A 25,033-nucleotide genomic window follows, 5' to 3' on the forward strand; every position below is an offset into this window, starting at 1 on the left:
AAACCTAGATCCAAGCATTAGGGTTTTCATGTGCACATAGGAATGTTCTTATGGCTCAAACCCATCAAAAGGACAACTAGATTCAATGATAAAAGAGACTTCTGTTCAGATTCGATTCACTTATTCTTATGGTTGATTTCGTGGCAAGTGCAATGGATCAATATGTCAATGGTTACCGATTCATTATGTGATTGGGTTCATGTTCACTGTTATCAATCCTTTAGTAGACAAGTTAATTTAAACAATGGCCAGTTGATTAAACTAACAAGTTCCTAGTGTTCAGTTCGTCTCAAGTAAGACTTGCAATAATAGCTAATCAAATTTGTTCAATTCAATCAACTCATATGTGGTTGTTCATCACACAGGCTCACATATTGATTTACATATTTTCTAGTTAAACCTAGTTTCATGTTCACTATTCCTAGGCATATAATCTTGTGTTCACAAAACTATATGATTCAAGCAATCAAGAAGATGTTCATGCAACTCAATAACTTACTTATTAACAGAAAATATTTATCATCAATACATAAGGATCTTTAACAAGCTTAACAAGATGAATAACCAAATCAATATTAATCCAACCATTCAATTAAACCATGTTCATAAGATTATCTCATCCAAACAGAAGTAAAAAGCTTTTAGCTCATATCTACAGCAAGTAATAACCTAAAATCAAAATCTAATGATTCAAGCATGGTTCAAAACAAATATTAAGAAAAGAAGAATGATTATTTGCCTTTGATTCTCTTCTAAATTGTCTCTTATGTTGCAATCTCGAAAACTGAAGCTTCAAGAATCCTTCTGGTCTTCAATAATCGCAGCTAGCCTCCAGAAAAAGTTAGGGTTTCGGACATAGATGTTCTCTATTTATAGTTACCAAAAATCAACCCAACTCATCGAGTTTTTAAGAATAACTCGACGAGTTTTTTCTACCATCCGCGTATACGTCGTGTACGGAAGGCATCTTCGAATCTGGAACATTCTGACCAACTCATCGAGTTCACTTGGAATCAACATTTTCTCCAAACATGAAAGTCGTCCGAAATTGTGTCTAGTTTTCAGAACATTTTGAATCTCATCAATCGGAGTTAGTGTTCATGAGATATGGGCAAAACACTGACGAGGGGTCAAGCTATCCAGCAACATCCTTCTTTCTTCAGTCTTCAATCTCCAAGCTTCCAATCACTCAATCCTCTTCCTTTTTCACCCGAGCATGTCTTTCATTGCTGAAATTGAAATATTAAGCTAATTAAGTACATTTTGTCCATAAAATGATATAAAATCAAAAATAATTAATAAGATAATGAATGATTTCTATGACTAAATAAGCCCATATCACGGGTCAAGGCCCGATGTCGGACGGGGCCTGATGGATATATGTATGCTATGTATCTATGTGATTATTATTTGTGTATGTTTTTATTTTGATATATGTTATTGTATGCTCGGTGGGGCCCGTTTTACCGAGCTCAGCTCGATGCTGGGCGGGGCCCGATGCCGGACGGGGTCTGAAGTCGGGCGGGGTTTGTGCTTACAGGTTTCAGTTTATGTTTAAGGTACTCCAGTTTTCAAATGAAGAGCTCGGGACAATCGCAGTGCATACACCCATGTTTTCCTCAATATGTGATATTTGGGATTGAACTCTGATAATTGTGTTAATTGAAATACTTTTTAATGTTCATAACAAAGCTACAATAGTGTTTTGATTATAATAAAAATGAAATTTTTAACCTTGATTTTTGGGATGTTATAATATGTGACTTTTACTGATGATTGTAACAAATATGGTTATATCTACTTAATCAAGCATAAGTCGGAAACCTCTGAAAAGTTCAATGAGTTTAAACATGAATTAGAGAAGCAATTAGGCAAGAAGATAAAGATACTCCGATCAGATAGAGGCGGGAGAGTATCTTAGTATCGAGTTCCACGACTACCTCAAGGAATGTGGAATAATTTACAATTGACACCTCCTATGACACTACAACTTAATGATGTGGCTAAGAGGCACAATTGAACCTTGTTAGACATGGTTCGTTCCATGATGATTTGACCTTCTCTTCCAATTTTGTTCTGGGGTTATTCCATAGAGACTACCACCCACATTCTTAATCTTGTCCCAACTAAAAATGTTGTCAAAATTGTTGAGTTTTGACCATTCTAACACTCCTAAGTGTACATGCAACCTAAATACATTGGATCTATGTTTTCTCTATTATACATGCAAATATGAACTTTCCAAGTTATTCATCCTAACTAGAAAAATAACATTGATTCATATGAATATCTCAAGTTAGAATTACATACCTCTTTGATGTAGAATGTCTTCATGAAGCTTGAGTGCCTAGTGCCCCAAGTGTGACACCTCAAATGGTTCACACAACACCAAATTCACATGGAATGACTTGAGAGAAATGGAACACTTCATGAAATCGGCTAGCCCTTATTTCTCACACATAGTGGCCGATTTTCTCCAAGAATAAGATCATTATATAGTTCGGGTTACACCATGTAAACCCTAATTGTCATGGTCTTTCATTTCCATGATCCATGGGTACAATTACACCATGGAGCATCTATGGAGCATCTTATGGGTTTTAGCCCAACTTGACAATCTATGGAGCATTAGCCCACTATATAAGTATGGATGATTTACATAATCAACCCATATATTTAATTAGTCTTCTTTTGATCACTTAATTAATTCTAGATTAATTCTTGATCAAAACTAATTAAATAATCTTATTAATATATTAGAACTTATAATATATTAACCAACCTTAAGTGTTATTTCTCTCATTATAGTCTATCCAAACGCATGATGCCATGCAACCCAAATGGACCATGCCGGGTCGGGCCATGTCTTACCAATTACAGTTATGGACTTAGTCATTAATCCAACAGTCTCCCACTTGGATAAGTCTAAAACTATTATTGTGTATGACTTCAAAAACCAACTGGTAATCGTAGCTCTCAAAAGCTTCTGTCGAACTCTAACCTTGCAGATGATCTCTGACCTTTGTCAATGACTTGTCCATTAGATAAATGATCATATATTCCTCCATTCTAGATATCATATGGACTAAGACATGGATTATAAATCATTCTCTCTATCCATTTGTTGTTTCCTGATTTCCGATTCATGATGAATGACTGATTGAGCAAATCAAATCAGTCCTGGCTTGGCTAAGCACTCACATGTATCATCATTAAATCATCGAGGGGCCCACAGATATCGCTTTTATCCCGAAGGTAAAATGAATGGATAAACTTCGACTCATATGGCTTGTTCTACTACTTGTTGAATCATACACAAAGGCACGTTTTATATCGAGTTACCAATGTGTTTTCGTGCAATCAATGTACAACCAACTCATAGTAACAACTCATATCTCTAGGTTTGAATAATATAAGATATTATCGTCTCATGATCACTCGTGATAAAATCCATGAAGTGATTACAATGAGCACGGGTTGAATCCAATACTCAGAACTTATGAGCGCTCATGAGTGTTGTAGCACCACCTTGTCCAACATCTTAGACCTCTACAAGCCCAACCCATGACAGTCTTGATTCATATCTACTTCCAACATATGACCGACTGTGGATGGTTTGAATAACTTAGTCATTCAGGAAGAACGATCTAGTTATTCTGGAAGTCAAAACATGCAAAATGAAACACAAGAATAATTGAATCCAATATGGTCTCAGAACTTATGAATATAAATAAAACACCTTTTATTTATCACCATATGATTACACATTATTCATTGCCTACTGTTTCAGCTATCAACTTTATTCTTGAATTAAAACACTAGTTGTCCCATGCTCCGAGCATGTACACTATGTTTTCTAAACACTAGTCATGCCATACACCAAGTATGTGTTGGATTAATGTCTAAGTCCATAACTATAATTGGTAAGACTTGACCCGACCCGGCATGGTCCATTTGGGTTGCATACCATCATGCACTTGGATAGACTATAATGAGAGAAATAAGACACTTATGGTTATTAATATATTATAAGTTCTAGTATAATAATAATAAGAATAATAAGATTATTTAATTAGTATTGATCAAGAATTAATCTAGGATTAATTAATTGATCAAAAGAAGACTAATTAAATATATGGGTTGATTGTGTAAATCATCCATACTTGTATAGTGGGCTAATGCTCCATGGATAATCAAGTTGGGCTAAAACCCATAGGATGGTCCATGGATGCTCCATGGTGTATTTGTACCCATGGATCATGGAAATCAAAGGCCATGTCAATTAGGGTTTACATGGTGTAACCCTAACTATATAAGCATCTTATTCTTGACCAAAATCGGCCACTAGTGTGTGAAAACAAAGGGCTAGCCGATTTCATGAAGTGTAGAATTCTCTCAAGCTATTCTAAGTGTTTTGATGATTGTGATTCCATTTGAGGTGTCACACTTGGGGCACTAGGCACTCAAGCTTCATGAAGACTTTCTACATCAAAGAGGTATGTATTCTATCTTGCTATAGTTATTGTTTTGTATGCTAGATTAGGATAATACCTTGGAAGTTCTTATTTGCATGTATAATAGAGAAAACATAGATCCAAGGTATTTAGGGTTGCATGTACACTTAGGAGTGTTAGAATGCTCAAAACCCAACAGTATGCACAATGTGTTTTTCTATGATCTTTACATTGTGAAATAAACCAATTGAGCCATGATTCTAATTTCACACTCCCAGGTCCTTACGACAATGCAAGAATTCCAAATTCATGCCTTTTATCGAAATTTGTTCGATTCTAAACTTATATGCATTGGTCCTCTTGTAACGATTATGCACAAAGTCACAAAGACTTGTCAACAAACATTACAGAGTATTCCAATGGAGATCAACTCCTTGGAAACATCCTTCTTGCATTAAGTTTCCTACATAGATAACTTCCACCTATGGAGACAACTCCATATTCCCATTTTGAATACCCCTTCTGAACAAGAATTGCCTCTTTTCAGATTGGGTCAATATGGTCCTTCCAAAGTTAACACTATACTTCCAACCGTCCTTGAGCAACCAATCCTTGGTAAAACCTTAGATTGTACTCGACAATTGCTTAATCACTTTAGTCAAATCCAATTCTAGACCTCTTCCCCTCTTAATGCCCCGGGCATTTGGAAAATTTTAGAAAGGATGAATGCTATAACACATGCAATCGATCCTGTACCCAAATCAAATGGGACATGATTCATGATGTCTCACATAAAGACATGATTCAAGACCAGTCTTTTGCTACAATATTTTTTATTTACCATGTTCTCAAGATTTGACTATGAAGATGGATGTCGTAATCATAATCAAATTTTGAGAACGCAATATATAGAATTTCCTTATGTTGAACCAATCCAACATGAAATTCATATATATATATATATATATATATATATATATATACATATATATATATATATATATTCTTGACTAAGGATGATTAAAATCTCAATCTAAGCTTAAAATCTCACTCTAAGCCTTTTAGAATTGACATGAAGTATAATTTCCTCTCCCTTAATTATAGCAAGACACCTTTTTCAATGAATTGAAACTTTGTTTTATGTAATTAACATTGCTAACTTGCAATACTTATCATAATTATCATGCTCCCACTAACATGATGATTATTAGCATAACACTTATGCTCCCACTAGCTTTGACATGTACTCAGAAATCAGCTGAACTTCTAGAAAAAAACAATACTTTATTGACTTTCTTACCAAAGTTCAGATTTCTGATACTAGATTGCTTTGATAAACTTTATCAATATCATACACCTTATCTTAGATAGCTCACAAGTGTGTCTAAACAATTTTTAAGAACTATGAAAAGGGATGTCGTAATCATAGTCTCGATTGTTTAGACCTTTGCCCTTCTCACAAGTCCATGTTAGTGTGCCGGTTAACCACACACGCTCCACTAACGACTTTGAGAATGCAAATATCACAATTGCTATCTAGCTAAAATCTACTTAGTGAAAGTGTTTCCTCACCATCATTTTCATGAATCGAAGAGAAACCTTATGACACTTAGATTTAATGGTGTATGTGTTCTTATCCATGTGAATTGTCAAAACCATAGTCACAATACAAGGATAATGACAAATCCAAACTCATATGGACTGAACTCAATCTTAATTTCTTTCCATCTAGCAGCTCAAGGGCCTGCCATTGCTTCCAAGTTGTTGTGCAACCAATAGAGAGCTCCAAGAACTCATATGCAAAGCCAACTGTAATTGGAATGGGCACAAAATATGTCAACACGATAGGTTATAAACCTCAAGTCGTGTGCTAGTGAAGAACTTCAGGTTTTATTCTTGATGAGTTCTTGAAACCCTTTTAGGATCTTTTAGACTCCCATTGTCTCCTTGACCTATAAGACTTACTTGCCAAATATTCAAGAGATAGTGTGGATTCTAATCAAGACAAACACTTCACACAATTGGCCTAAGTTGGTCTTCGTTTTATCCAAAATATCACAACTTACCAATTTCAAATGTACAAGAGTAGAAAACTTTTACTCTTACATTTGACAAGTGTTTTAAACCTTCTTTAAGACATGTCACTCAAGTTACAATCTTAAAGTATAACTCTAAGAATTTTTTTGGAACGAATTATGAATCATCTTCTTTATTTAACCACTTCAACAATTCATAGCTCCTCTTCTTAGCTATCAGAATGCACTTAGAGGATGAATTGTGATGATGTCTCTTAATCATTAAGGTGATCATATAACATGATACTAAAGTACTCTCCCATCTTTTCAGATTTGAGAAACTTTTATCCTTCTACCTAATTTGATTCTTCTTATTCGCTCTGCCATACATTGGAACCTTTTTCCAATGTCTCAGAATTACACTTAAGCTTGTAAGTATAACCATACTTACTGGACTTAGTAAATCATGACGAATAGTCTTATCCATCTTTTGAGGTGGACTTTGGCCAGTGCACAAGAATGTGTACTCGATCCCTTAGTCCTTCACTTGACTCACATATACATGTGAACAAGGAACTAGTCTTAATTTTCCAAATTTGAAAATTCTCATATATCACACTAAACACCTTGTATGATTCCAAGTTTCGGTCCAATTGAAACTTAGGTGATGAGAATCTTTCCTTACTTGGTAAATTTAGACACTATCACAAATGAAAGAATCAAGTTCATTTTTTCCAATGTTGCTATAAACATACAAACATCAAGTTTTCATGAATGCCATTGTAAGGAGATAAAAATAAAGTAAAACAAACTTTTATTTATTTTAAAATGCGGAAAAAACTTTTTCCTTACAGTGTAACTTGAAATGAAAACTATGCTATTACATGTTTCCTAGCAATCTATCATAACTCCTAAGAGTAGCTCAAGAATTTGATCTTCAATCAAGCGATAGACATCCATCTTCGCGGTCAGATTCAACATATTCTTTCTTTAAGTTTCCTTCACTTTTCCTTTGATTCTTAAAATATCAACATGTGACCCAGTCACATCATGTAATAAGAATCTCAGAATAGACACTTAATAGAGTTTGATAGTGGACTTTACCTGAAGTAGAGTCAAACTTATTGACTTTACCAGCCTTATGATCTTTCAGGTAAATTTGGCAGCTTTGCAACCAATGCCCTTTCCTTTTGGCAATAGAACCATATGGACCCTTTAGGAATGGTACATGGGATAATCTCATACTTAGTCTTTCTCTTTACCATTTGGTCAACCGAGTTGACTATGGCCGATCCCTTTCCATTGGGAAGAGAATGTTTTTTCTGGATTTCCAGTGTCACCATTGTCAATGTCCATAAAGTTTTGGGAAGTCGATCTTCTAATCAAATTTGCTTTACTAGCCTTCCAAATCATTGCTGATTCAACAGTACCAAGCAAATTGATAAGATCATTAAGGGTCTTGTCAAAGTCTGTTTCATAGGAGTCCCAAAGGAACTCACTATGTGACTTAGAAAGTGATTGAACCACCAAATTTCTCAAGACTTTGACACCCAACTCTCCCGGCTTGTCAATATGTGACTTCATCTCCAAGATGCGACCACACATAGACCTTGCTTGCTAATAGGGCTTGAGTGACCTTGAACTTGTGGGTAAAGGAGAATAATTGGAGGAGGTAGAGGAAGTAAAGATCCAAGAGATTTGGGAAGATCATAGATGTCTGAATTAAACATCTTTTGGGAGATATTCAAGATAGTTGATTTAAAGTCCTTAATATAACACCCAACATGAAATATTAAAGCTAGGACCCAACACAATATTTTATAACTTGGAAGAGGGATGCCGTAATCCAAGCTATAAAATATTTGAAGGTAGGTGAATGACGATTCACCAATTTCCACCATGAAAAACGAAATAAATTATTAGTTTTTTTCATTGGATTTGAAACTCCTAGATCTTTTGAGATTCATTGAACTGTTCCATGGCATGTTTCAATCTCGAGTGTGCCCTTCAGGTTTTGTGACTGGGATGTCGAGGATCACAAAACAAGGTGTGAAGTAACTATGCAACTATACTAGGTACCCTTAATATTTACCCCTTAATCGATGTGCCGGTTAACCATACATGCTCCACTGATACTATGATAAATATTAAGTTACCCTTTACCTACCTTGTTAAGTCCAGGTTAGAGTGTTGGTTAACCACACATGCTCCACTAACGACTTAAACAAAGTGCAAAGTGTAATTTCATGGATTAGCACCTTATTCACATTTTCCTAAGTAACTAAGATTGGGAATTTATAAATGTTTAGTTACTTAGTATTTACATTAATACTTTTAATGAAGGGAGAATTCTAGTCCTTGTCCTACCCGTTCGGCTAACGACCCTCCACCAGTCAAGGAAGCAGTGGGTAAGAGTGGGCCCCCATTAAACTGTCATTTTATAGGCAGTAACCTTATACCCCCCCCCCCCCTTATAGACTAGCTTCGTGAATGAGGCCTACTAACGGTAATACTGTCTTTACTCTTATACATATATATAAATATTATTAACTTATAATATTATAAAGTATAAAGGTTGAATTTTAACTTTTAAAATTCTAAGGGCTAACTTTGAATTAAAGTATTCATAAGTGAAAACTTTTCAAATTCCAAAACTTGAGGGCAAGTTTTGAAACTATTCAACACTAATTAATTCCATAACTTATGTGTTTAATGTAGTTTTAATTAAAAAACTCTTCAAGCTCCATAACTTGAGGACAAGTGATGGAAGACTTTAAGCTAATAAAATAATGTAACTTTTCTTTATTTTGTAACTTATGGATTTAATTAAGGTTACACATTTTATTACTTAATGAAGTGACTCTTGAACCTCCATAACTTGAGAACAAGTTATGGAGTCATAAAACCATTTAATGAGAACAAGACTCTTCATTTTGTAACCTTTGCCATCTTTTATGAGTTTTAAGAAACTTAAATGTGACATTTCATGTAACTTGAGGACAAGTTACACAAACATATTTTAGAATCATCTCTTAGATTAAAATGGATTGAAAAAACATAATCAATTAACTTATCTATTAATCTAAGCAACTCATATGAACAAAGATAATTCACATCAAACTTTTTCATGTAATTAGCATAATTTTTAAACTAATACAAAACATGAATCAATTGACAATTATCTTTGAAATTGGATTAGCATGAACATTACCACATCAAAAATAGGTTTACAAGTCCAAAAAAGCTTTTGGTAATGTTCCTAGTCCAATTCCAGCCAAAAAACACGAAAGTAAGCTGTCATAGGCCAAAACTCGTCGAGTTCTATAGAGGACTCGTCGATTTCATGCAATAAACTATGAACTCGTCGAGTTTATTGAAGAAACTCGTCGAGTTTTCTGTCTGGATAACTTCTTGGCTTCGAAAAATGTATTTGCATCAAGTATAACAAGAAAACAAGCCTAAGCTATGATACCACTGTTGGGTTTTGAGCATTCTAACACTCCTAAGTGTACATGCAACCCTAAATACCTTGGATCTATGTTTTCTGTATTATACATGCAAATATGAACTTTCCAAGGTATTCATCCTAACTAGCAAAATAACATTGATTCATATGAATATCTCAAGTTAGAATTACATACCTCTTTGATGTAGAATGTCTTCATGAAGCTTGAGTGCCTAGTGCCCCAAGTGTGACACCTCAAATGGTTCACACAACACCAAATGCACATGGAATGACTTGAGAGAAATGGAACACTTCATGAAATCGGCTAGCCCTTATTTCTCACACATAGTGGCCGATTTTCTCCAAGAATAAGATCATTATATAGTTAGGGTTACACTATGTAAACCCTAATTGTCATGGCCTTTCATTTCCATGATCCATGGGTACAAATACACCATGGAGCATCCATGGAGCATCTTATGGGTTTTAGCCCAACTTAACAATCCATGGAGCATTAGCCCACTATATAAGTATGGATGATTTACACAATCAACCCATATATTTAATTAGTCTTCTTTTGATCACTTAATTAATTCTAGATTAATTCTTGATCAATACTAATTAAATAATCTTATTAATATATTAGAAATTATAATATATTAACCAACCTTAAGTGTTATTTCTCTCATTATAGTCTATCCAAACGCATGATGCCATGCAACCCAAATGGACCATGTCGGGTCGGGTCATGTCTTACCAATTACAGTTATGGACTTAGACATTAATCCAACAAAAACAGCTCACGAGATATGGACAAGGAAGGTTCTCTCTTTAGCACATGCCAATGTTTGGGGTTGTGAAGCTTTCGTTAGACGAGAGACTCACGACAAGATCGAACCTCGAAGTGAGAGATGTATTTTCATCGGCTACCCCACAGAAGTCCTTTAGATATTTGTTCTACAGACCTAGTGAGAACTTGGTCTTTGTAGCATGAAGGGGAGTCTTTCGTGAGAGAGAGCTCATATGCAAAGAGGACAGTGGGAGTACCGTTGATCTTGAAGAGATTCATGAATCAAACGATGAAGGAACCTCTGAAGACGCTAGGGTTCAACCAGAGGAAGAAATTCTAGTTTAACCAGTTGACGAGTCATTACCTCTTAGGCATTCCAGTAGAGTTAGCGTGCCACCTACACTTTATCGTCTCCATATTACTATAGATGGTGATACGTTTATCAATGATAGTACACTGGTAAATTTGGATGAACCGGCTAACTACAAGGAAACAATGGCAGGCCCTGAGGTAACCAAATGGCAAGAGGCAATGGACAACGAGATCACGTCCATGTATGACAACCAAATTTGGAATTTGGTTGATAATGTACCAGGTGGTAAGACAGTTGGGTGCAAATGGATCCTCAAGAAGAAGACCGACATGGATGGAAAAGTACACAATTTCAAGGCTCGACTGGTTGCAAAGGGCTTTACTCAAATCTCAAGGGTAGACTATGATGAGACCTTCTCACCAATGGCTAAGATAAAATCTATTAGGATAATGCTCACCATAGCTGCATTTCATGACTATGAAATTTGGCAGATGGATGTCAAAATCGCTTTCCTTAATCGGAAGTCGACTGAGGATGTTTAAAATAGTCGGACAGAGGGTTTTGTTGAAGCAAAGTTTCCCAGTAAAGTGTGCAAGCTAGAGAAATCCATCTATGGATTGAAACTAGTGTCTCGCAGATGGGATCTTTTCTTCGACGAGAAAGTCAAGGAATTTGGTTTCTCTAGAATTTAAGATGAGTCTTGTGTGTATATCAAAGCTAGTGGGAGTATAGTAACCTTCCTAGTATTGTATGTTTTTGACATACTTCTTAAAGGAAGCGACATTCCAATTTTGCAAGAGGTTAAGTCTTGGCTTGGAAAGTGTTTCGATATGAAGGATCTAGGAGAGGCTGCTTATATTCTAAGGATAAGGATTCTGAGAGACAGGAGTAAAAGACTAATTGGACTTAGTCAAAGTACATACTTGGAAAAGGTGCTAAAATGTTTTAGTATGGAGAATTCCAAGAAGGGAGAACTGCCTATCCAGAGTAATACCAAATTGAGTAAGACTAAGAGTCCGAGTACCGATGTTGAGATAGTAGAAATAAGTAGAGTTACATATGCTTCCATCGTTGGATCTATCATGTATTATATGAAATGTACTCTCCCTGATGTGGTCGTTGCTTTGAACATGGTCAGTCGTTATCAGGGAAATCCAGGTAGAGCTTACTGGATAGCAGTTAAGAATATTCTTAACTATCCGCGAAGAACTAATGACTGGGTCCTAGTACTTGGTGGCAGTGATACGCTGAGATGTGAGCTTTTTACCTGAAAAGGCTTGCAAATGATGAGCTAACCCCAGATCTTAAAGCTCAAGACACCTTTCCAAATGGTCCTCTTATTCTTTGAGCCTTAAAGAGTGTTTGTTGGTGGTTTGTGAAGGATAAGAATAAGAGGACCATTTGGAAAGGTGTCTTGAGCTTTAAGATCCGGGGTTAGCTCATCATTTGCAAGCCTTTTCAGGTAAAAAGTTTGCATCTTGATGATCCATGATGCTAGATCTAGTTATGTTGTTATTTTATGCATTTTGAGTCCTTCGAGCGATTGATGAGCTTCTTGAATCTCTCCAGAAGTATTGGTGTTAGATCTAGGCTTCTTTTGGTCCGCTTGCTCATAAAAATGCAAGCTTTATGGTGTATCTTGAAGCATTCATGTGTTAAGACCTTTGTTAAGCTCTTGTTGAGCTCTTGAACTCCATTAAGCCATGCATGTGTGTAAAGTTGCCAACTTTACGTGATAAGTGGTCTTATAGAATCATATCTGAGAGTTTGGATTGAAGGCTCAATGGATTAAGTGCTTCATGGAGTGGGGTGGCCAACTGGGGAGTACGATGGGTGTTCTAGCCCCAGAGGGTGTACGCTAAGCGTATAAGCTGAGTACGCCCTGCATACTAAGCAGATGGACTTTTTGGGCTTGCATACTTGGTTTGGGCCATAGGTTGGGTTTTCTTCATTTGGGCCTTGTTGGGCCAATAGACTTCTGATTTGGGCTTGTGGATAGTGTCTTAGACTCTTTGGATTTTAGGCCCATGATGGGTTTGGGCCCAATTTGGAAGATTGGGCCATATTTGAGCTTTGGGTTATCAAATAGAATTTGGGCCTTCATAATAGTTGAATTAGGCCTTGGTCTTGGGCTAATCTAAAAGGGTAAAATGGACTTTTTCCCTGATGATGGGCCCAATTGATTAGACCGATGGTTATGGATGGGATCCACTTATTAATTGGATGTTATTGGTATTGATAGTGCGAGGATTGTCAGACCAGCAGACAGAGATTTATCTAAGTTACTCAACAACTTGATGTGAGTTTCCTCACTGTGTTTAGCAGGTTGAAGGCACCAATGTCGGCTTGTGTTTTATTATGTTAGGATGCTAGATAGTATGTGTGACTCTTGCATGTGTTCTGTGTTGGTATGTATACCGAGCAAGGCTCGATGTCGAGCGAGGCCCGATGACTATATTGTATGTTATTTATTGTCTTTATGATTATCGCATGTGTTCGTATGATTATATGTTTATATGTTTATATGTATACCGAGCGGGGCCTGATGTCAGGTGGGTCTGATGATTGACAGATCTGTAAACCGAGTGGGATTCGATGTCAGGCGGGGCCTATGGCCCGGTAGGACTCGATATCGGGCGAGGCCCAATGAAAGGCGGGGGGCAGTATGTGTTTGTTATGTATGGTATGTGGTAGTTTCTGAAACTCACTAAGCTTTGTGCTTACGGTTTTCAGTTTATGTTTTAGGTACTTCTGGTTCGAAAGGGAAGAGCCCGGGATGATTGTAGAGCCCAAACCACCTCATTCTGCATTTTGTGATTTACTCTGATATTTTGCGATGTAGTGATACACTATGATCCATCTTGGTTGTATGACAATTTTTTGGATTACCGTTTTATTCAATTAAAAATGAATTTTTGTGGTCTTATTTTTGGGATGTTAAGCTCAGAGAATTACTTTATGGAATTTATCACGAGTAATTCTTAGATGATAATATCTTATAATCTACAAACAGAGATATATGAATTGTAGTTTACAAGTCATTTGTGCATTGATGACACGTAAACGCATCAGTAACTTGATGTTATAAAACGTACTGATGTGCATGATCTGATGAGTAAATGGTGCAAGCATATAAGTCAAAGTTTAATCGTTCCTTTTCCTTTAACGGGAAAAGCGATATATTTGAGCCCCCCGGTGATTAATTTGGTGTTGACATATAGTGTTAGGCCTGACCAGGACTAAATTAATGTGTTCGATTAGAAGTTCTATGTCATTACAAATTAGAAATCAGGAAAGAAAGTATGGGACAATGAGATTGATTATGTTCCATGTCTCATGTCCAAATGATATCTTGCAGAACGGACGATTATATGATCATTTATCTTAGGACACGTAACTGACTAGGTCATAGTTCGACAACAGCTTTTGGAAGCTACAATTTTCTGATCGGTTTAGAAGTTATATTGGTAATTATAGTTACACACTTATCCAAGTAGGATTCTGTAGGACTATATTGCTAAGCTCATAACTATAATTGGTATAAACTTGAATTGATGGTAGCACAGTCCTTTTGGGTTGCCCTCAAACATAACAATTGGACATAATGTTTTTGGAGAAAGAGGTTGATTTATTATTTGATTAACAAATTGAAATAATTGATTTATTAATATACTATGAAAATAATTTATTAATTAGAAATAATAATATTTAATTAATATTTAATCAGAAATTAATTGGAACTAATTTTGTGATTTAAAGTATTAATTAAAAGTGCAGGGACTAAAGTGAAATTGTTCAATAGTTGAGCAAAAGAACACCCAAGTTCACTACACCTATAGGTTATGAGCCTGCCAGCATTCCACTGAACTGTCTAGAAAAGTCCGTGGTCGTAATCCATATTCTGTTGGACGACTAGATCACAGTCACATCGAGGCCTCTCATCATTTTTATTTCATCACACATCACTATATACTCATGTTCTACCCAACATATTTGTAGATAAAATATACTTGTTTATATACAACTTAAAACCTATATAACATATTCATTCAATACTCATACCACATAACAAATAGTATATAATCACATAGCACGTATTTCATAGAGTATAATTCATATATGTGTATTATCGGAAAGCAACTACACACTTACTCATATCATATATTTAATACATTCATCAATACTTGTATTAAAATCGTTTACATGAAAGGGACTATGAACTCACATGATAAGATGATTATCGGACAACACTACGGCTCTAAAAGCAGTAACTCTTCGATGAATCCGGGATATCTTCACACACCGGGCTTCTCGCGGGCAGAGCTTCGGCTCGAAAACTCTTTTCTTCTCGGGATCTTCGGAGCTTCTGGACTTGCTTCGGGTGTCGGGATGATATCGGGGCTTCGAGGGGTATAACTTGCTCTACTCTTCGCCACTGGCTCGTCACTCCAGCCCTGAAGGCCGTCTGTAATCCTCAATGTTGCAGGGGCAGGTGCCACCACCTTCCATGTTGTTGCTGCTGTCAAACTCGGACACTAGGACTTTTTATGACCCCTCTGATTGCAATGGAAGCAAATCAGACCAGACTATGCGGTGGTGGTAGTAGTTGTACAATCTCTACTCATATGCCCTGTCTGAACGCACTTGAAGCAACCGGCACTACCTGCCTTGCATGCCCCATCGTGCAATCTCCCACACTTGCCACACCGACTGTGGCTCTACTATCCTCTGGGTCTATGATTGGATACCTTGGGATTTTTGCCCGAACTCCCAGTACCAGATACCGCCTCTGGCTTCCTCTTCTTCTCCATCTCTAGATCAATCTCTCTCTCTCACGAGCCCTAGCAATCATGTCATCCAGCGTTTTATAGCTGGACCGGCTCACAAATTGGCGGATATCACTCCGCAACATCTCATGATAACAGGCCTTCTTCATTGCCTTATCAGCTGCATACTGAGGAACGAGAAGAGCCCTCTCCCTGAACTTGGCGGTAATTTCTGCCACTGTCTCTGTAGTATGGGTGAGATCCTGAAATTCCCTGACTAACTGTTGCACCTCAATAACGGGTGCAAACTTGGCTCTGAACCTGGAAGTAAAATCAGCCCAAGTCATCGCATCAAGGGTTGCGTCATCCCCGATGACATGCCCGTTCTTCTCCCACCAATCGTGTGCCCTGTCCTTCAGAAGACAGGATGCTAATCTGACCTTGTCCCCCTCAGAACATCTGCTGGTGCGAAAAGCATTGGCGACATCCGCCAACCACCTGGAACTCGCTTTGGGGTCCCACGCCCCATGATAGTCTGGAGCTCCACAAGCCCGGAACTCCCTGAAGGTGAGTGTGTGCGACCCCATCATGGCCGCCACCTCAGCACGGAAGGTACTCAACCTCTCATCCATTAGCTCCAAAATACCCTCCTTGATCGAACCAAAGATCACAGGAGTCTGCTCAAGTATGATGCTAGTAACCTCTGAAGAGAGAAACTCCCTAGTCTGCTCATCCAAATGCTCGGCCCCCGAGCCTGATCCTGATCCCTCACCGGCACCTGAACTGCCGACTGCTGGTCTAGGGCGTAAAACTACCATTCTGAAACACATAGCGACAAACGTCAGAAATATTGATATATCTCAAGGGATCATTACTACTACAAGTTTCCTGGTCTCATCTCATCCTTCCTTGATTTAAGTACAGGTCCTCTGCTTTCAGTAGTACGGGCCCATACTACCTTCCACATATATCCGTACTTTCCTCAAGAACTGCCTTGACTCCACCAAGTCACTTCTACTGCTATTAATCTCTGCTACTCTCATCCTAGGCTTGCCCCAGGGAAATCTCTGACTCAATCAAATCCAGTCCTTAGCTGCTGAAGGCTTCTTTATAATGCTAATTAGTCATCACCTGAATACCATCACATGTGACGAGGCTCAGATAATCGTTCGAGTAAAAGACTCGTCCTTACAACGGTTGGACTCAGACAAGAGCTGCGCAATAGGGCCAAATCCAACACTCTGAGATTATTCAACCCTGATCACATGTGATGTGACGTATTCACCTAATGGCTAACTCCCATCACTCAGAGTCCCACAAAGCACAAAGCAAGCAACATTCAGACACCGGAAACTACTCAAGCAATTCTATCCTCATAATGAGAAACTGTACTGGTATACAATGCTAAGCTCATACTATCAGGCATAACCTAAACGGGCTATCCTACTGTCGTCTACTCAATACTAGCATGGAATTCTCATAAAGTTGAAACACATATAGCAGGCACATAAGGCATCCTCCTAGATCCTTGGTCCTATTCTAGCATGCGGCTCTACTGAACTGAAACTGATAATCATAACATAAACTTGTATGGGTAATTTGGGAGTACTTACTTGAGCTCGGCTGATCGCATGCACCACACCCCTTTCTTTTTCTCAAAAACTCTTTTCTTTTTAAGTTTCTTTTTCCAAAAATTCTTTTGAAAATATTTCTCATTTGAAAACCTTTTATCATTTCCTTAGTTTGAGTCCAATCATACCTAAAAGTGTGCCTGGATCCCTCAAACCAAGGCTCTGATACCAACTTGTAACGACCCAAAAAAATTAGTTTTATTATTACTAAAAATTACATCATCGAATGTCATATATAATAGAAACCACAAAATGAGTAACACAAAGGTCATAGTAACTGTGTCAAAACAAACTGTATCAATCATATCAAAAGATCTGAATAAAACTCCCAGGATAAAACTGAAGTTGTGGTGTGTGTGATGCCATTAACCCGAGCTCTTCCCTTTGCTAGCGGAAGTACCTGAAATCAAAACTGAAACTATAAGCATGAAGCTTATTGAGCTTCCCCAAACTACCACATACCACACAATAACATATAAACAACCATTAGGCCTTGCCCACTGCATCAGACCGAAGCCTGGAACTGACGTGGACCCCGTCCCCTGCATCGGACCGAAGTCCGGAACTAACTGCATCGGATCGAAGTCCGGAATTGACTGGGACCCCGTCCCCTGCATCAGACCGAAGTCCGGAACTGACTGCATCAGACCGAAGTCCGAAACTGACTGGGACCTCGTCCCTACATTAGACCGAAGTCCAGAACTGACTGAACATAGCATAGCATAAACATACCAACTAACATGAATACATATACTGCATACTGTATTGGACCAGAGTCCGGAACACATAACACAAAACATGCTTGAATCACAAAGACATCAAGCACTCTAACTACTGCATCGGACCGAGGTCCGAAACTACTGCTAACTAAACGGGTCGGCGTTGTGGCCGTAGACCCATTCCTACTGGAAGGAAAACTCACCTCGTAACGTTGGCTGCTGAAATACTGACTCTAAAACTGGCAGACTGCTGCTCCGGAACTCACCGACTACAAATCCCAAAAACATTAGATCAGCTACTGATAACTGTCCTCAGGGTAAAATGACTATTTTACCCCTGGTCAAAGTCAACTTCTTGGTCAAAGTCAACTTCCTGGTCAAAGTCAACTTTCAGTTGACCGGACTCGCCGAGTCCCAAGCATGCCATTACTATACAGTCGATTTTTCTCGATTCCAAAACATCCAATTCATAGATCTGGGTTCCTAGGACTGATTTCACACGTAAAGTTTCTAACTTACGTTCATGTATGCTCATAATAAGCTAAAATTCCCAATAAGGAGCTAAAAGAGGAGATCTAGGTTTGGAATGGGTGTTTAGCTCAATAAAGGTGGCAACCTTGAGCTTAGGGAGTTCTGAAATGCTTAGATCTGAAACCCATTCTTCTAAACTACCCATAAATCAACCTTAAAGTCTAGAAAAGGCTCAAAAACAACACTAGCAAGCTTTTAAGGAGGTCTACATGATGACAAGCAAATATTAGAGCTTTATACCTTAATGGAAGCTGGAATGAGACAATAAACTCAGATCTTCTTTGCTTCTCTTGAGAACCCCTCTTCTCTCTTCTTCTTCTAACTTCAAAATGCACCAAAATCCTACACAAAATGAGAAATACTCCAAGAATGCTTAAAGGGAGGCTAGGGTTTAGTAAGGGACATTCTGAGGGTGATGGAGGCTGGGTTGGGGCGCATAATGATGTTTAAATAGGGTGCACACCCTTGAAATTAGGGTTTCATCCAGACTGGCAGACTCGCCGAGTCCAAGAATATGGACTCGTCGAGTACCCAGCTTAAAACGCGTGCAGAACCCGTCTCTACTCGACGAGTTGGGCTACAGACTCGTCGAGTACCCCTCTAGAATTGAAACTTACTTTATTTAAATCACATACCAGAAATGGGGCGTTACTTTTAATTTATTTTTGAATTAAATTTAATTAAAAAATGAATAGTGTGTTAATGATAGGTATCCTATTATTTTAATGGTAGGATTTGGTGATTGAGTGACACTCACCACTATAATAGTTAGTGATGAGTATTATAGATGGTCTTATCAATATATTTTTTACATGGTTAATTTAACAGGTCGGCTTCATATTAGACACATGTTCGCCCCATTCAACAAAAACCCGACCGTAACGTAATCCAACTTTTTTTACTTTTATATTTTTTACTCTGGTTTTAATACTAGTTAAAAATTATGTCCAAATTTAACAAATTTTCTCTAACTTTTTTCTATAATTTTGTTCTTATATGTTTTCTAAAATTTACTTGCAAAATTACTTTTTTTTACATCTCATTTATCATTAGTTTTTTATTAATTGTGTTATTTTTTTAACCAAGTTTTTTTGACGAATTATTTTTGAACTCTTTTAACAAAATCTTTTTACAACTTTGTTGTTTTATATGTTTCTTTTAACTTTGTTTTTTCAGACAAAATTACCTTTTTTAAATCTTTTATATCATATTATATAATTTTATATATTTATGATTTCGTTTTTACAAAAGTTAGTTCTTTGCTACTAAATTATTATTGTTACAATTTTATTACATATTCGTTGTTATGCATGTTTCTATCACAAATTCGCTTTTACGATGTAGTTTTTTTTTTCAAGTTTGTTTACAAATTTTTTTACATATACCTTTTTACAAATTATAATTGTTAGGGAATTGATTCATACACAACAATTTTTTATCCCTATACAACATTTTATGCTTAATAGAGTTGTACAATACAACAATTTAAAGCATAAATTGTTATGTATGGACAAATTTTGTTGTGTACAAATCAGTTTACTAATTGTTATACCTAACTCAACTATAAATTAGGTCAAATTATGTCTTACCTATTGCAAATATACACACTTTCTACAACTATCACGTGGAAGCTGCAATATGAAGATCTGCGAATGTTCAAATCCCCATATCCATCCCCCTTAATTGTAGCACCTGGTTCTTGGTACGTATCATGTTATTAAATCTTCAATTAATTTGCATTTTTGGCATTGGACTCGGCGAGTCGAAGGACTGACTAGCCGAATAGAAACGGTATGAGACGCGGCGTTTAAGTTGCGGACTCGGCGAGTCGGGTCCCGGACTCGGCGAGTTGCCGCTGTCTGGACAAAAACCCTAATCCATGGGTTTGCACCCTATTTAAACGACCTTATACAGCCTCCATTCCCCCCTTTATGCCCCCAAACACTTCTCATAGCAAACCCTAGTCGTTCTTGATAAATCTAAGGCTTTTGAGTGATTCTTGTGAGTTTTGACCTCAAGGAAGAAGGAAGAGCATATAAGGATCAAGAGGAGACCGAAGGATTCGAGTTTGGTTCATCATTTTCAGTCTACAGAAGGTATAAAGTCTGAACCTTGCTCATTCATTTGTTAGATCCCTCTTTGAGGTGATTTAGGGCTTTTATAAGCCTTTTTTGGTGGCCAAACATGTTTGCAAACATGGTTGGGGGTTTGAGCTTCTGGATCATGTCATTATTGGAGTCCCAAGACAGATTTGGGTTGCTTTTGCAGCCAAGGAAGGCCCCATGCAACAAAAAACCATTTTAGAGCCTTTTAAGCTCAAAAGTCCCATGCATGCACGTAAAGTTTGTAACTTTACGTGCTAGATCGAGTTTAGGGGCTTGGATTGTAACATCTCAAATTTCAGAAGTATGATTAAGGAATGAAAGTGCAATTTGAAGAAGGGACTCAACGAGTAGGCTCGCTTACTCACCGATTCGGAAGCTTGGACTCGACGAGTTGGTGCTGAAAGGAGAAAACCCTAATCCCGGGAGTTGTACCCTATATAAAGGGTGTTATGTCCCTTCCTCAGCCTCCATATCATCCTAGAGAGCCTGTAAACCCAAGATTTCGTGTGAGCTTCCCTCATTTGAGAGAAATAGCTTTGGAGGAGGGAATCTTTAAAAGGAATTTGAAGATCAAGAGGGTTGCTTCAAAGGAGAGGTGTAGATCCGAGATCTACTTCAGTTTGTGCTCATCTTGGAGGTAATAAGCTGTTATCTTCCCTCCTTTGCATCTAGATCTATTTTGTTATGAGATTTGGGGGTTTTATGGTTGTTTGAAATCTATTTTGGGTTTGGGGCTTAGATATGAGGTTGCCACTTCAGATCTAGTGTTGGGACGGTCCAAAATGTCGTAAAGCATCAGATATTGAGTAGTTGGTGAAGCCCTTTTTGTCTTAAAGCCTATCCCTAGAGTGTTTTGAGCCTAGATCTCCTTAGTTATACGTAAAGTTTGCAACTTTACGTAAGCAATGAGACTTGGAAGAGTGGATCTACAGCTTCTGAATGTATGAAGGACTGAATAGACTCGGCGAGTCCTTCGAGTGGACTCGGCGAGTAGTATGAAGATTAAAAGGAAATCGACGAGTTGGATAAACAACTCGGCGAGTCTTTTGAAGTTTGTCTTGGACTCGGCGAGTCAGGTCGCGAAACCCCGAACCCTTCGAGGTAAAACTCGAACCAGTGAGTCGGGTGGAGACTCAGTGAGTTGGACAGGACAGGACTCGGGAATCGGTGGACTCGGCGAGTCAGTAGGCAGACTTGAAGAGTAGGGTTGACCTGGAAGGTTGACTTTGACCAGGGCTTTGACTTTGACCAGAGTTGACTTAGTTGACTTTCGAGGGACAGTTAGACTAAGTGTTGCATTGTTATTGGTAGCTCGGGGAGCTAGTGGAGCAGGAGTTCAGAGAGTTGTCGGACAACAGCTAGAGGGGTTATCAACAAGTTCAGCAAGGACAGGTGAGTTTCCCTTTGTGTGAATGGGTCTACGACCACAATGCCGGCCCATGTAGATATGAGTAGGAAGACCCAGGGGTTAGCCATAGGAACTGTATGTTAGTATGATATTTAGGTGTAACATCCCGAAAATTCAGATGTATAGTTGGAGGGCTAAAGTGTAACTAAGAAGGTCGACTCGGCGAGTCGATGGGGGTGACTCGGCGAGTCGAGTCGCGTTTCGGGTCACGTGTTAAGTGACCAACTCGGCGAGTCGCATAGGTGGACTCGGCGATTTGGTGCTGTATGGAGAAAACCCTAATCTCGGTAGTTGTGCCTTATATAAAGAACATAACACCTTTTCCCCAGCCTCTCTACCTTCCCTTTCAGTTCCAGAAACCCTAGATTCGTGTGAGCTTTCCTTGGTGAGAGATTAGAGCCTTGGAGGAGGGAATCTTGGAATGAAATTGAAGAGCAAGAAGATTGGAGCAAGGGGCTTTGCAGAGATTTGGTTCATTCTTCAGTTGGAGCTTTCTCTTGAGGTAATAATCTATTGCTTAAGCTCCTTGATCCTTTGTTGCTTGAATTTTTTTGGGCATTTCTAGAGTTATTTCGGGTTTGGGGGATGGATCTGAGGTTGCTACATCTGATCTGGACTTGTGATGGTCCAGAAGATCATAAAGTCCCTGTTCTTGAGTTGTGGATGAAGCTTTCTTATCCCAAACCCTAGCCTAAGAGTGTGTATGGCTTAGATCTCTTTGGATTCACGTAAAGTTTGCCACTTTACGTGATGGGTGGCTTATAGGAGAGTAGATCTATGGATTGGAGCCCTTGCATGGCTTGGAAAGCCACTGTATGGATTAAGAACTAGAGGTACTCAGCGAGTCACATGGGTGAACTCGGCGAGTTGCATGAAGATAGGAAGAAACTCGACGAGTTGGAAGAACAACTCGGCGAGTTGGTTGAAGATAGCCTTGGACTCGGCGAGTCTGTTCTTGGACTCGGCGAGTCTGGTCGTGAGGTCCTAACCTTTTCTGGTTAAGCTGTGAATCGGTGAGTCAGGGGATGACTCGGTGAGTTGAGTACGGTTAGAATCAGAGTTGTGGGACTCGGCGAGTCTTGGGGCGACTCGGCGAGTTGAGTCGTGTTATGGGAGTTTCAGAGCATGGGAACTCAACGAGTCAGCGGGTTGACTCGGCGAGTAGAGTCAGTCAGGAGGGTTGACTTTGACTGAGGACTTTGTCTTTGACCAAGAGTTAACCAGTTGACTTCCAGGGGTATTTTGGTAATTATGGGTATTTATTGAGTTCAGTCTTTTGGTATTGATCAGTGGTGGAGTTCGGGTCGGAGGTTGGAGCAGTGTGATCTTATCCTTTTCAGTCAACAGTTGCGAGGTGAGTTATCCTCACTATATCAACAGGGTCTAAGGCACCAAGGCCGACCCTTTATCGGATTGTAATCCGGGTATTGTTGTTATGTTGTTGCTTTGCTATGTTGCATCCTGGTAGTTAGGATGGTATATGTTAGAGACCTGGTTAAGGTCGGTATCCTGGTATATAGGATGATGCTATGCTAGTGACCGGTTAGCTCGGTATCCTTGTTAGGATGAGGTTATGTTATGTGATTTGCTAGATCGGTTTGATTGGATGTGGATTGTTATATGATTATATGTTTATGTGCACATGGTTGTTGGATTGGGGTTGGGTTGAGGCGGGTCCTGCTTTGTGCTGTAGGCCAACATACCCAGGGCGGACCGGTTATCCCGAAGGCCCAGCGAGCGGTCCGGATAGGTTGTAGGCCCCACGAGGGCAGACCAGACGTGTCGAGGCTCGAAGAGTGGACCAGGCCGACTGAAGGCCCGGTGCTGGCGGACCAGTCATACTGTAGACTCAGAGAGTGGACCAGGTGGATTGAAGGCTCGGTGCGGGTGGACCAATGACACTGTAGACTCGATGTATATGGCTAGACTCGAAGGGTGGACCAGGTGGACTGTAGGCCGGTGCGGCGGACCAGTTACACAGTAGACCTGAAGTGCATGGCTGTTTTGTATCGGTTATATGATATGGTTATGTTTGTATGGTGTTGGTATTTTGGGGGTATATCACTAAGTTTTCGGGCTTACAGTTGTGGTTTAAATGTTTTTAGGTTCTTCAGGAGGCCATGGCAAGGCAAAGGCGTGATCGTACCGCTCCTCATGATTATGTTTTACGATATGGTTCTGGGGAGACTCTGATAAATAATTGTATTGAAAACCTTTTTGTAATAACTTATGAAATTGGGATGTTTTTGAAAAGTTTAAATTGGTTGGAATTTTTAGAGCGTTACAGGTTGGTATCAGAGCCTTGGTTTGAGTGAATTGGAGGAACATTCGTGTGAATCCAGTCTCAAATCAAGGAGAGTTTTCAAAAGAGAATTTAAAAAGGGTTTTCAAAAATAAGTAAAGGAGGACGCGGAGGTACGATCAGTCGGAGCCAATAAGTAACCCCAAAATAGCATACAAGTTATTTGTTTATGAGATATGATAGAACAGCATGTTAGTACTAGGCTAGGGATCTTCAGGAATTGCCTGATAGAGTTTCCTGATTTATGATGCCTGCTAGCCTAGGGTTTCTTTCTATACGAGATTTCCAGTGTTCCTCTAGGAGTGAGGGTGGAGTGCTTGTTATGCCTGTTCTTCACTAGGGTGTTGTGGTGATACTTGATATAAATATGGGTAGGTGTGGAAGGTAGTATGGGCACATACTACTGAAAGCACAGGACCCATACGCGTATCAAGGAAGTCACAACCCCTTGGGTTGGGTCGAGAGTCGGTTCTCGGGTTAGTGAGAAGCGTCTGATGTTTTGCGATAATTTCAGTATGGTGGTTACGAGGCATGCTGAGAGTGGATCCGGGTCA

Source organism: Lactuca sativa, chromosome 3 (assembly GCF_002870075.4).
Source record: "Lactuca sativa cultivar Salinas chromosome 3, Lsat_Salinas_v11, whole genome shotgun sequence".
Lineage (NCBI taxonomy): Eukaryota > Viridiplantae > Streptophyta > Magnoliopsida > Asterales > Asteraceae > Lactuca > Lactuca sativa.